Genomic DNA, 10,071 nt, shown 5'->3' on the forward strand with positions numbered 1-10,071 from the left:
ACCATTGCAGAAAATTATTTAAAGTGTAGTACTGTCATGATATGTGTGCTGTGACAAATTATCTGCCCCTTGTCTTATATTACACTTTTTTAAGAGGTGCAAAAAAACTAAAAGTTGCAAATATGCAAAAATAAAATAAACCAGTAAGGACACAAATTCCTTTTTACGATAATGTGTTCCCTACCAGTGTTTGCAAAGCTTTGACCTTCAACTGCAGTAGCCAGTGTACAAATGAAAATCTGATACACTGTGTAAACAACTACATTATCTACATTTCAACAGATCTCAAGACCTTATCCACCATGGCCAAACTGGAAGACTGGGTCTCTGATCCTGAAAACAGCCAGAAACTGATTGATGACCTGGAGAAGAAGCTCAAACAGGGTGAAATTGAGGCTTTGAAAGATTCTCTGAAGGATAAGAAGCTGAAAAAGAGTCTGTGTCTCACTGCTAAAGAGATTAACGAGATCAGACGTAATCTAAATAATAATAATAATAAATAAGCGGTTTTAAAGCGTCTGTGGTTTTTAATACGTCGCAAAACTAAACTGCGCCGCAGATCCGAAACTCCAGAGTGAAAATTCATCCCAAGTAAATTATTCACGCCGCCGAAATCTAAAACAGGAGAAAAATTATTCTGGGACGCCGAATTTTTCATCTTCAGCATCACCTCACAGAAAGAGAGAAGAAATCTCCTTGTTTTTACGCTCACTGTCCATTTTATCAGCTCCACTTACCATATAGAAGCACTTTGTAGTTCTACAATTACTGACTGTAGTCCTTTCACCCTGTTCTTCAGTGGTCAGGACCCCCACAGAGCAGGTATTATTTAGTTGGTGGATCATTCTCAGCACTGCAGTGATACTGACATGGTGCTGGTGTGTTAGTGTGTGTTGTGCTGGTATGAGTGGATCAGACACAGCAGCGCTGCTGGAGTTTTTAAACACCTCACTGTCACTGATGGACTGAGAATAGTCCATCAACCAAATATATCCAGCCAACAGCGCCCCGTGTGCAGCGTCCTGTGACCGCTGATGAAGGTCTAGAAGATGACCGACTCAAACAGCAGCAATAGATGAGCGATCGTCTCTGACTTTACATCTACATGGTGGACCAACTAGTGTCTAATAGAGTGGACAGTGAGTGGACACGGTATTTAAAAACTCCAGCAGCGCTGCTGTGTCTGATCCGCTCCTACCAGCACAACACACACTAACACACCAGCACCATGTCAGTGTCACTGCAGTGCTGAGATCCTGCTGAGATCATCCACCACCTAAATAATACCTGCTCTGTGGGGGTCCTGGATCATCAACAGCATGAAAGCAGGTTTAAAAAGTATGCAGAGGAACAGATGGACTACAGTCAGTAATTGTAGAACTACAAAGTGCTTCTATATGGTAAGTGGAGCCAGGAAGAAACCAGGAGGTGGTTTTAATGTTATGGCTGATCGGTGTATATTAGGAATTGTGATCCTGATCTGTCCAGGCATCTGAAGAACGAATCTGAATCGTTTCCACCCAACAAACACACAGAGCTGTAATAAACATATTCAGGATGTTATTTATGATCCAGTGAGTCTGAGTTACACCAGTACAGCTATGAACCCCAGTGAAACGTAAAATAAATACAACATTTTAATATTCATTTATATTTATAAAATAACACAAGGAATAAACGACCTGAAGGAACAAAATAACACAGAAGCCCTGCACAAATACTCCTCTTATTACCAAAGAGTGTGTGATGCAGGGTTCAAACCCAGGCTACCTGTACCCGGGAGCTGAGTGGCACCCACACTACCTACTGTGCCAGTAAAAAAATATATAGAAGTACCAGTAAGGTAGAATTGTGGTAAAATCTATGTGAAATATCACATTTAATGTATACAAACGAATCAAAGATAAAGTAGAATATTATTAAACTGTTGTTCTAGGTAAAAACAAGATATAATAAAGATTATTTAACAAATAAATAAATAATTGTTTTAAATTTCATGTGGAATATAAACAAACATTTTCAGAACAAAAAAGAACAGGTTCTTACTATATAACAGGCTGCCCCGCCCATCTGAGACATACCGGCTCTCAGAAAAACAGGATCAATCAAAATCTAAAGATGAGATTTAATAAGTGACTCAACACCCCAATCCATCTAAATTACATAAATAAATAACATAAAGTAATAATAAAATCAGCCTACACATTTTTGTGAATGATCGCACTGGGCCCCAAAATGGATTTCAACTGCAATATTCTCATCAGAATTATTATTCTATTTACTGTATTTTATTACCCATATTCATTTACATGCTAACAAGTCACTGGCAATAAATTGCCAAAGAGCAGGCATATTTTGCTTTTTCACCATAGTAAAAATCCATACTGTCACAGCCCCATCATTACAATATTGATATCTGACTTGGCTGATATAGAATTTCAATAAATAGACATTGTAAAGTTTACAAAATATTAAAGATAATATCTGGGCATCTGAACCTCAAAAATAGTACTCACCACATACTCTCTAAAGAGGTTTTCTGGATCCTCGTTGAGGTACACACAAATTGCCTTGATGATACATTCTCGTCCTAAATCAACATCATCATTCTATTCAAAGGGAATAAGCAGAGCAAGTTGTTTGCTTAAAGTCTTTTTCCTTTTAATCAAATGCTACATCAACAAAGCAGTACTTTTTTCAAGGAAGCATTCTTACTTGAGCCATGGGTGCTATGATGCTCTCTAGGTGTTTGCCTATTTGTCCTCCTCTTTTTTTAAACAGAACCATCAGTTTCTCAGAGTGCACATCTAACTGAGAGAGAAATCTGGACTGAAGGGGCATGGTGGTAATCCGCTTAAATTCAGCATTTATCTAAAAACAAGAATGATTAGACATAAATGTGCTGTGAAGCAGGAATTTGGAAAGAAATACAATGAAAACGTTTGTCACCCGTTTATTTACTATAAGCAAGAGGAAGCTTAAGTTTAATTTGTACAGCAGTTCCAAAGTTCACAAATAATTAGTATTATGACCTCTGGAGCTTGGCCTGGGGGTAGTGTACGACGGGGAGTTCCTGGTGGCTATAGGCAGCCCACATAACCTGGTCAAGCTCAGCCCAAAAAGGCAACATGGGAGGATCTTGTGGACCCACTACCCAAAAAATCCAAAGTAAGGGTGTGGTGCAGTGTTTGTTGGCCACATGTTTGTTGGGCACATAAGCGGACTACATAATGACGATAATTTGTCTAAAACTAAGGGGGGCCGTCAAGCAGCCAGCAGATAATTTTACAAAAATATGCCAAATGTTTAGCTTTGTGGCAAAGCTCAACAGTTAGGCTTCATACAAACAGCTTTTGTTTTAGCTTGTTCATAACATCTCTGTGTGTAGAATGTTATAAATTACATACCTCGCTTACGTCAAAGAGTGCTGGCCATCTTGCCTGAAAGTCTTGTATCATTGGTGTATCACGAACCACTTCATGTCTCCTGTATGCAAATGTCTTTTCCATTTTCATTCTCAGTACTTCCCTGTTGTTCTTCTTCTTAACATCTGAAAGAAGCTCAACTATCACACTCTCAAGGCTCTTAACAGATTCTCCAGCAGGATAGGAGGGACAGTAGTTCACTTCAGACCTCCTAGGTTTTTTATGCCAAAAGCAGCACTTGATTTGCCCTCTGGTTTGTGCTTAAGAGAGTTTATTGTCACCTCTGGACACCCAAGCTTTCTCAAGTGAGTGCGGTAGATTGCCAGTTTATTCTTCAAGCTAGCTTTCCATCCAGCAAATCCAGTGAGGGAGCCTTTCTCAGTCAGGCAAGGATGCTTTGAGATGAGGGCCTCTCCAACAGTGTTAAACTCTTTATCAGTGACATAAACGTAACTATTTCTTGCACCAGGCCGTCAGGAATGTTTGACTTCAGTTTTGGATCTGGAATAAGCAATGTACCATTTTCCTTGTAAGCTGCATTGCCCTGATGAAGTGTTAACTCTGCATCATAACAAAACTTAGGAACATGAAAGATTTTAGGCCAAAATGACCGAGAGCTTGATGACGATGACTGGTGAAGAGAGTATATCTGTGTCATCACTAGACAGAGATGAGGATTCATCAACCGAGCGATGGGCAGTAGCTGAGGTAAAAGAGATATTAGCACAGTGGGGAGCTGAAGCGTCACTTATGGGAATTACTCTGATTGTCCCTCTATCCTGTACTTCATCAACTGAAGTAAGGTTCATAAACTCATTTCCAAATAGTGCATCCATAAATTGAAGCCTAAAATTAAAGTGAACTTCACACTGTCTTTGTACCTCATCAACAAGTTCTTTAATAGATTCAGGAAGTCCATTTTGGAAAGTTATCCTCTGACTGCTGTTGTCACCCAGGATAACTCTGATTAGGTTAAAGCATAATTACTTATTATTTTAGGTTAATCAGATTTTTTATTTTATTTATTTATTTTTATTGTATTGAAACAACCATGTATTGAATAGGATGTCAGGTTTCTCATTTTTAAACTGATTCTAGCCCAGGCTTTTATTTTGTAGTCAAATCATAAAACATCATCAACTACTCCACTTATCCTTTTAGGGTCATGGTGGCAATAGGGCAAGCAAAAAACCCAGATGTTTCTGCCAGGGGCCCCTTCCCCCACACTGTGCCCAACAAACACTGCACCACACCCTTAATCTGGATCTTGCGGGTAGTGGGTCCACAACATCCTCCCACGTTGCCTTTTTGGGTTGAGCTCGGCCAGGGTTAAATGGGCTGCCTAGCCACCAGAAACTCGTTGTTGGACACTACCCCCATGCCAAGCTCCAGGGGTAGGTCCTGGTAACCCTTTCCTGGGCAGGGCACACAGTGTGCTCTCCTTTGGGTTCATAAGGGCGAAATATGGATCGTGTTTGTTTGGATCTTCACTCCAGACCTGTTCACCTTGGGAGACCCTACTGGGAGCTCTTGGCAACCTAGCCCTGGAGTTCATTAGATCACACAAGCCAACAAAATTGCATATATGTACAAAACAGAACACTTTTAATGACAACTTTGGGGAGGGTTAACCAACCTTTAATAATGATATGCCTTTTTAAGGTCACCATACGGCTTGATCCAACCATGTAACAGGCCAGTGGATATGTGTCAGTGAGTTCACTGAGTGCCACAAGTTTTATTTCTCTGGACGGGGACAAGCTTAGTTCAAAGGCTCTGTAGTGTTCACTGTACCACCCACACAGAACTTTTACAATAAAAAACAGACTCTCATGTATTACACACATCTGAATAATTTCAGCAAACTCTGGTAATCCACCTGCTGATCCATGGACAACTATCATGCCATTGCTGTAGGCTATGCCACTACTTGATGCATTCTTGGCAAGATGAACTTCAGACATGCTAGGGCATTTTAGCCTAATAGCCTCAGCCACTTCCTCCTTCAGTACATCAACTGGAACTGTGGATACATTAGATACATTTAGGCTAGATGTACCATAGGATGGTGAGTTTATGTGAAAAGCAATCATCATTTGATGTTTTGAAGCCAAAGTAAGAGGTATATTCTTAAAGCAACTGGTGTGTTGCACAATGTTCTTAAAGAAGCCATGCTTGGCTTCAAATCGCATTGTCCAAACTGCAACTACTGGTCCAAAACATCTTATCATCTGAAGGATAGTGCTCAAGATAGTGGTGCTTCGGTAGAATTCGGACATCAGGGAACAGCTCTTGGTACTGTCGTGGCGAAAATACTTTTCCGCGATAATAACCAAACCAGACCAGTTTGCCTTAGGAATTAAGAATACCCTTTATTCTTAAGAACGTAACGCCGGCAGGAAGGCTTCAGAACAGATCTGACAAAACCTTCCTCGAGATGTTAACACTTGTGTCTTTTATACTTTCAACATCAAATACATACAGTTCGTATCCCATTGACTAATTCCCCATGCATTGTTCAAGAGAATCAAGAGACCCCCCCAGGGTGAAACAGATGTATAAACTTCAAAAACGAGCCCAGTTGTAAATTCCAGACCCCCCATGAGTGAATCCTGTCCCTGGTGTTACCTTCCAGTCGTAAACTTCAGTTGTAAACCATTTGTTAGCTCCTAAATTACCCCATACACATCATAAACCTTACAACAATTAAAATCACACAAGTTAATACATATATACATATATACACAAATTATTATATACATAAAATCCAGCACAATTTTTTTTTTTAAGGTAACTAAATATTACTGAGTTTGTTCAGGAAATAAGAAATACAATGTACAGATGTAAATCGTAGTAGTCATCTTTAACTGCTTAGATCAGGTGTGTGAATTTTCCTGCAGTGTGAACAATGAATCCAGGAATCTCTCTCAGCTACTCGAACCGCAGTCTAAGCAGTTAGCAGCACTTGAAATAATCCTGTCCATCTTTCCATGTTCTACCCGGTTCATCTGAGATAATTCACAATTCACCACTACCCATCGGTTTCAGGCTATGTAGAAGTCCCTCAGCTGGTTTGGGTAAAGAATCCTTCACCTTCCTGTGAACAAAATTCAGAATAGAAAGCAAAGTGACAGTAACCAAGCATTACATTTTCCTTTTGGCCTGTGTTTAATTGTTCAGAATTATTTGATCCTATGCCTGTGTAGGGGTCATCCAAATAGAATTTCAAAAGGCCTAAAGCCATGTTTCGGTGTTTATCTCATCCTCATCTGCATGAGAATTATTGAAAAGGCCTTTGGCCTCTGTTTGTTAGTTTCAGCACTTAGTCTATTTTATTTTATTTTATTATTATTACTATTATATCTATATATATATTTTTTTTTAACAGTGCCCATTTCCCTAACCACAGCTCCTCTAATAGCTGGGTGATAAACACAGTGGTATCTCAGTTCAGAAGGTTTATCAAAGACAGGATGTCCTGCACTAAGAGCCTTTGTTGCATTTGGCAAATTTAGTTTTGCATAAATTGTTTAATTGGTGTTTCCCTCCCCCTTTTTTCTCTCTGACACATGGTCCTACACATGGGTCAATTTGGTATAGTACAGTAAAGTAATTTAGGAAGGCATGTTTTCCCTCTGAATGTATTTCTCCTGTTGGAAAACACAAAATTGAATGTTAGTTAAATCAAAATCCGGTGTGATCTGGACCTATAAACTAATAGTTTGTTAGTAAGCAGTGGCGGTGTGCAGCTGCTTTGTCAGCACTGTCAACTCTGGCATTGTCCTGTGAAATTGGGACAAAAAACATTAACATTTACAAACAGTCATTTGTTTGGGCCATAGAACTGCATCCACAAGTTATGCAACAAGGTAATGGTGGGCATTTTTCAAAACTAGTCAAAAACCTCTCTCTCATCAAATACAATTGTGTTCAATTCCTATGAAACACGTAGTTCATAAACACGTAAGCAGTTTTGCTTTCACTTTCTATAAGCTGTCATTAAAACCTGTAGTTCAGCAGCTTGAGCCAATAAATTGGATAGGAGGGACAAATGATATAAAAATATCACGTGTTAAAATTTCAGCTAAGCCCACTTGTTTCCTGTCTGTTGCAGCATCCGTGGAAGCAATTCTATCCACAAACAGCTCCAATTCAGTATTCTAATCAGGCCTAGAAGAAATAAGATTAGAATAATACAGTCACAAGGTTCACCATCTCCTGCAATTAGTGAAAAGAGCGTGGGATTAAGCACATTAAGGCATATGAGAATAATGTTTATTTTAGGGACTACAATGTAGTTTTTTATTCAATCACTGTTAAGTTGATAAGTGAAAAGTTCTCCTTTTAGTTAAAACAAAAACATCATTCAGCACCAACAGGGTTTAGATATGAGTAACCCTCATGATCACATGGTATAACTACAGCCTTTTCTGCAGCAGACAAAAAGAAAGTTAAAACTACTAAGTTATCACCATGAAATTGTACAAGGACAAAAACCATGGTCCACCTTTCTTGAACAACTTTTTTAGCTTCAGGTGTCCTTTGAATATGACTATGGGCTTTTAGGTCCAATGTCACATAACAGAGCCTCAAGAACATAAAAATAAAAAATATGGCACCAAAAAGAGCACAATGGCACCAAAAAGAGCACATACTCAGAAAAGTATGTCAAGTATGTAAATATCATTTTACCCTGAAAAAAAAATCATCATCCAAAAAATTTTTTTTTTTAAAGGTGTCTGAATTTTCCATTAAAACTAAATGCAACTCAAAATTAACTATGCTTGTGCCAAGGAATGTTAAAGAAGGCCTTAGCTAGATCAAAAACCATTTGCTATCATTTGACACCTGGCTGAGAATAGTTCACAGATTTTGGGATCCCAGATGCTCCAGAGATAACAAAATTTACTGCCTGTTTATTGCACTTAGGGATAAGTTTCTCTGGGGCATCATTTTTTTATTTTTTTTATTTGAAAACAATGTTAGCATTTAGCAACGAATGAAGAATGATCTGTAATCTAATTTTGGTTTGATTTGCACCGGTGCAGCCCCTTTTTCCAAATTTACATAATATTTATCTTTCCACTGACCTATCTTTGGTGTAATCAAAAAATGTGGCTAGTGGAATCACAGTCATTAAACACAAAACTGGCCAAACTTATTCCAAACGCGGTCAAAAACAATTATCCATGCATCGCTTCAATTTTACTGAAAAAACAGTACTGACTTCCATTCAGAAAAGGAAAAATAAAAATCTCCATCAAAAATTAGATGTACACTGGTCAATAAACCAGGAGCGCTCAAAAACTTAATCTGGTCCTTTATGCAAATAAGCAGTACAATGCAAAACATTTAAGTCTAATCCCACCAGCTAAAATTCTTTCCCTAACCAAAAAGTTTAATGATTATTTGTTTGTGTCAAAACATCAGCTACCAACTTCCATTCAGAACAATTAAGTGGACAATTTTGGCAAAATTTTCCCAGCTTTAGAAGAGATCAGACCCTGTCTTTTACAGAAATAGTGATACCTCCAGGCATTGTTTCCAATTTAATTCCAAAAGGCACACATAAGATAGCTCCCCATAAGATTCATAGGACAGATCGCAGAAATTAGGAACTGATGTTTTTAAACTCTTTGTTACTAAAACATATATGAGTAGAATGTTATGTTTTATGAATACATTAGTAGGTTGCTCCTAAGTTTATTAAAAATCTGAAATCTCTATACATGCTATTAGCTATCCAGTAGATACCTAGGTGTATGTATCATATTGGTATAATCACAATAAAATATTGGGTGGGTGTATGACTACTCATCTGTTGATCAGGTTGCCTCTTTCTCTGGACTCCAGCCCTCAGTTGTTGTAACCAGGTATAGTTTGTGCACAGTCTTTGGCAAAATGTCCAGTTAATCCACATTTGAAAACAGGCCATGTTGTCAATAAACGTTTGTAAGTCCATCCTGTATTGTTTTGCAATGTGACCTGTTCTGCCACAGGTGTAACACACAGCACTTGCAAATGATGATTTTCCTATTCCTCTGTCTCTGTTGCTTGGTTCAGTTCATTTAAGAAGTTTTTTTTTGTTTGTTTTTTTGTTTTTTCAGCAGTCCAATATCAATACTATGGACCTTTTCCAGTCGTTCAGGATAATTCTGCACAGTCTCTTTGTCCTCCTGTATGCAAGCTGTTATCTTTACTGGAAACACAGTTCTTATTCCTCCCAGTAGTCCTCTGACCACATCTCTGTACGTTCCATCATTGTCATACTCCAGTCTACGTCACTCATCCTCTTGAGCCTTTTCCTCAGGATGGTTATATGTGTCATTTCATCCCTGATATCAGCAATAGTCCATAGTCTGTTGATCAAAATCATATTTGCTGGACCAAAACTCCGTATACAGCAACTGAAGAATCACATTCACCTTTCCCATTTTGTCTGCCCCCACTGGTGAGTTTGTCATCTGCTTCCAAAACTGCAGGCCAGAACGTGTTGCTTGTGATGATAACAGCTGAATGTTAACGGGGAGGTGAAGTTTGGTTCTGTGGCTCCTCAGGATAGAATGCTGGGGGAGCTGACACTATTGCTTCTCCTGTATTTCCTCCATTTGCTGCTGGTTTCTTTTCCTGGTTCTTTCTCCTTCTG

The 10,071-nt window shown here is 38.7% G+C and overlaps 1 long non-coding RNA gene across 1 annotated transcript; it reads right to left on the minus strand.

Moving 5' to 3' along the window:
* Positions 1 to 2,522: 2,522 nt before the first annotated feature.
* On the minus strand, positions 2,523 to 3,509 carry LOC134320251 (uncharacterized). Its single transcript, XR_010013622.1, has 3 exons — positions 3,408 to 3,509; positions 2,716 to 2,871; positions 2,523 to 2,609 (listed from the first exon to the last, which is right to left on the minus strand). It is a non-coding gene; the product is annotated as an uncharacterized LOC134320251 (long non-coding RNA).
* Between the last annotated feature and the right edge of the window lie 6,562 nt (positions 3,510 to 10,071).

This window comes from Trichomycterus rosablanca, chromosome 9 (genome assembly GCF_030014385.1).
Source record: "Trichomycterus rosablanca isolate fTriRos1 chromosome 9, fTriRos1.hap1, whole genome shotgun sequence".
Lineage (NCBI taxonomy): Eukaryota > Metazoa > Chordata > Actinopteri > Siluriformes > Trichomycteridae > Trichomycterus > Trichomycterus rosablanca.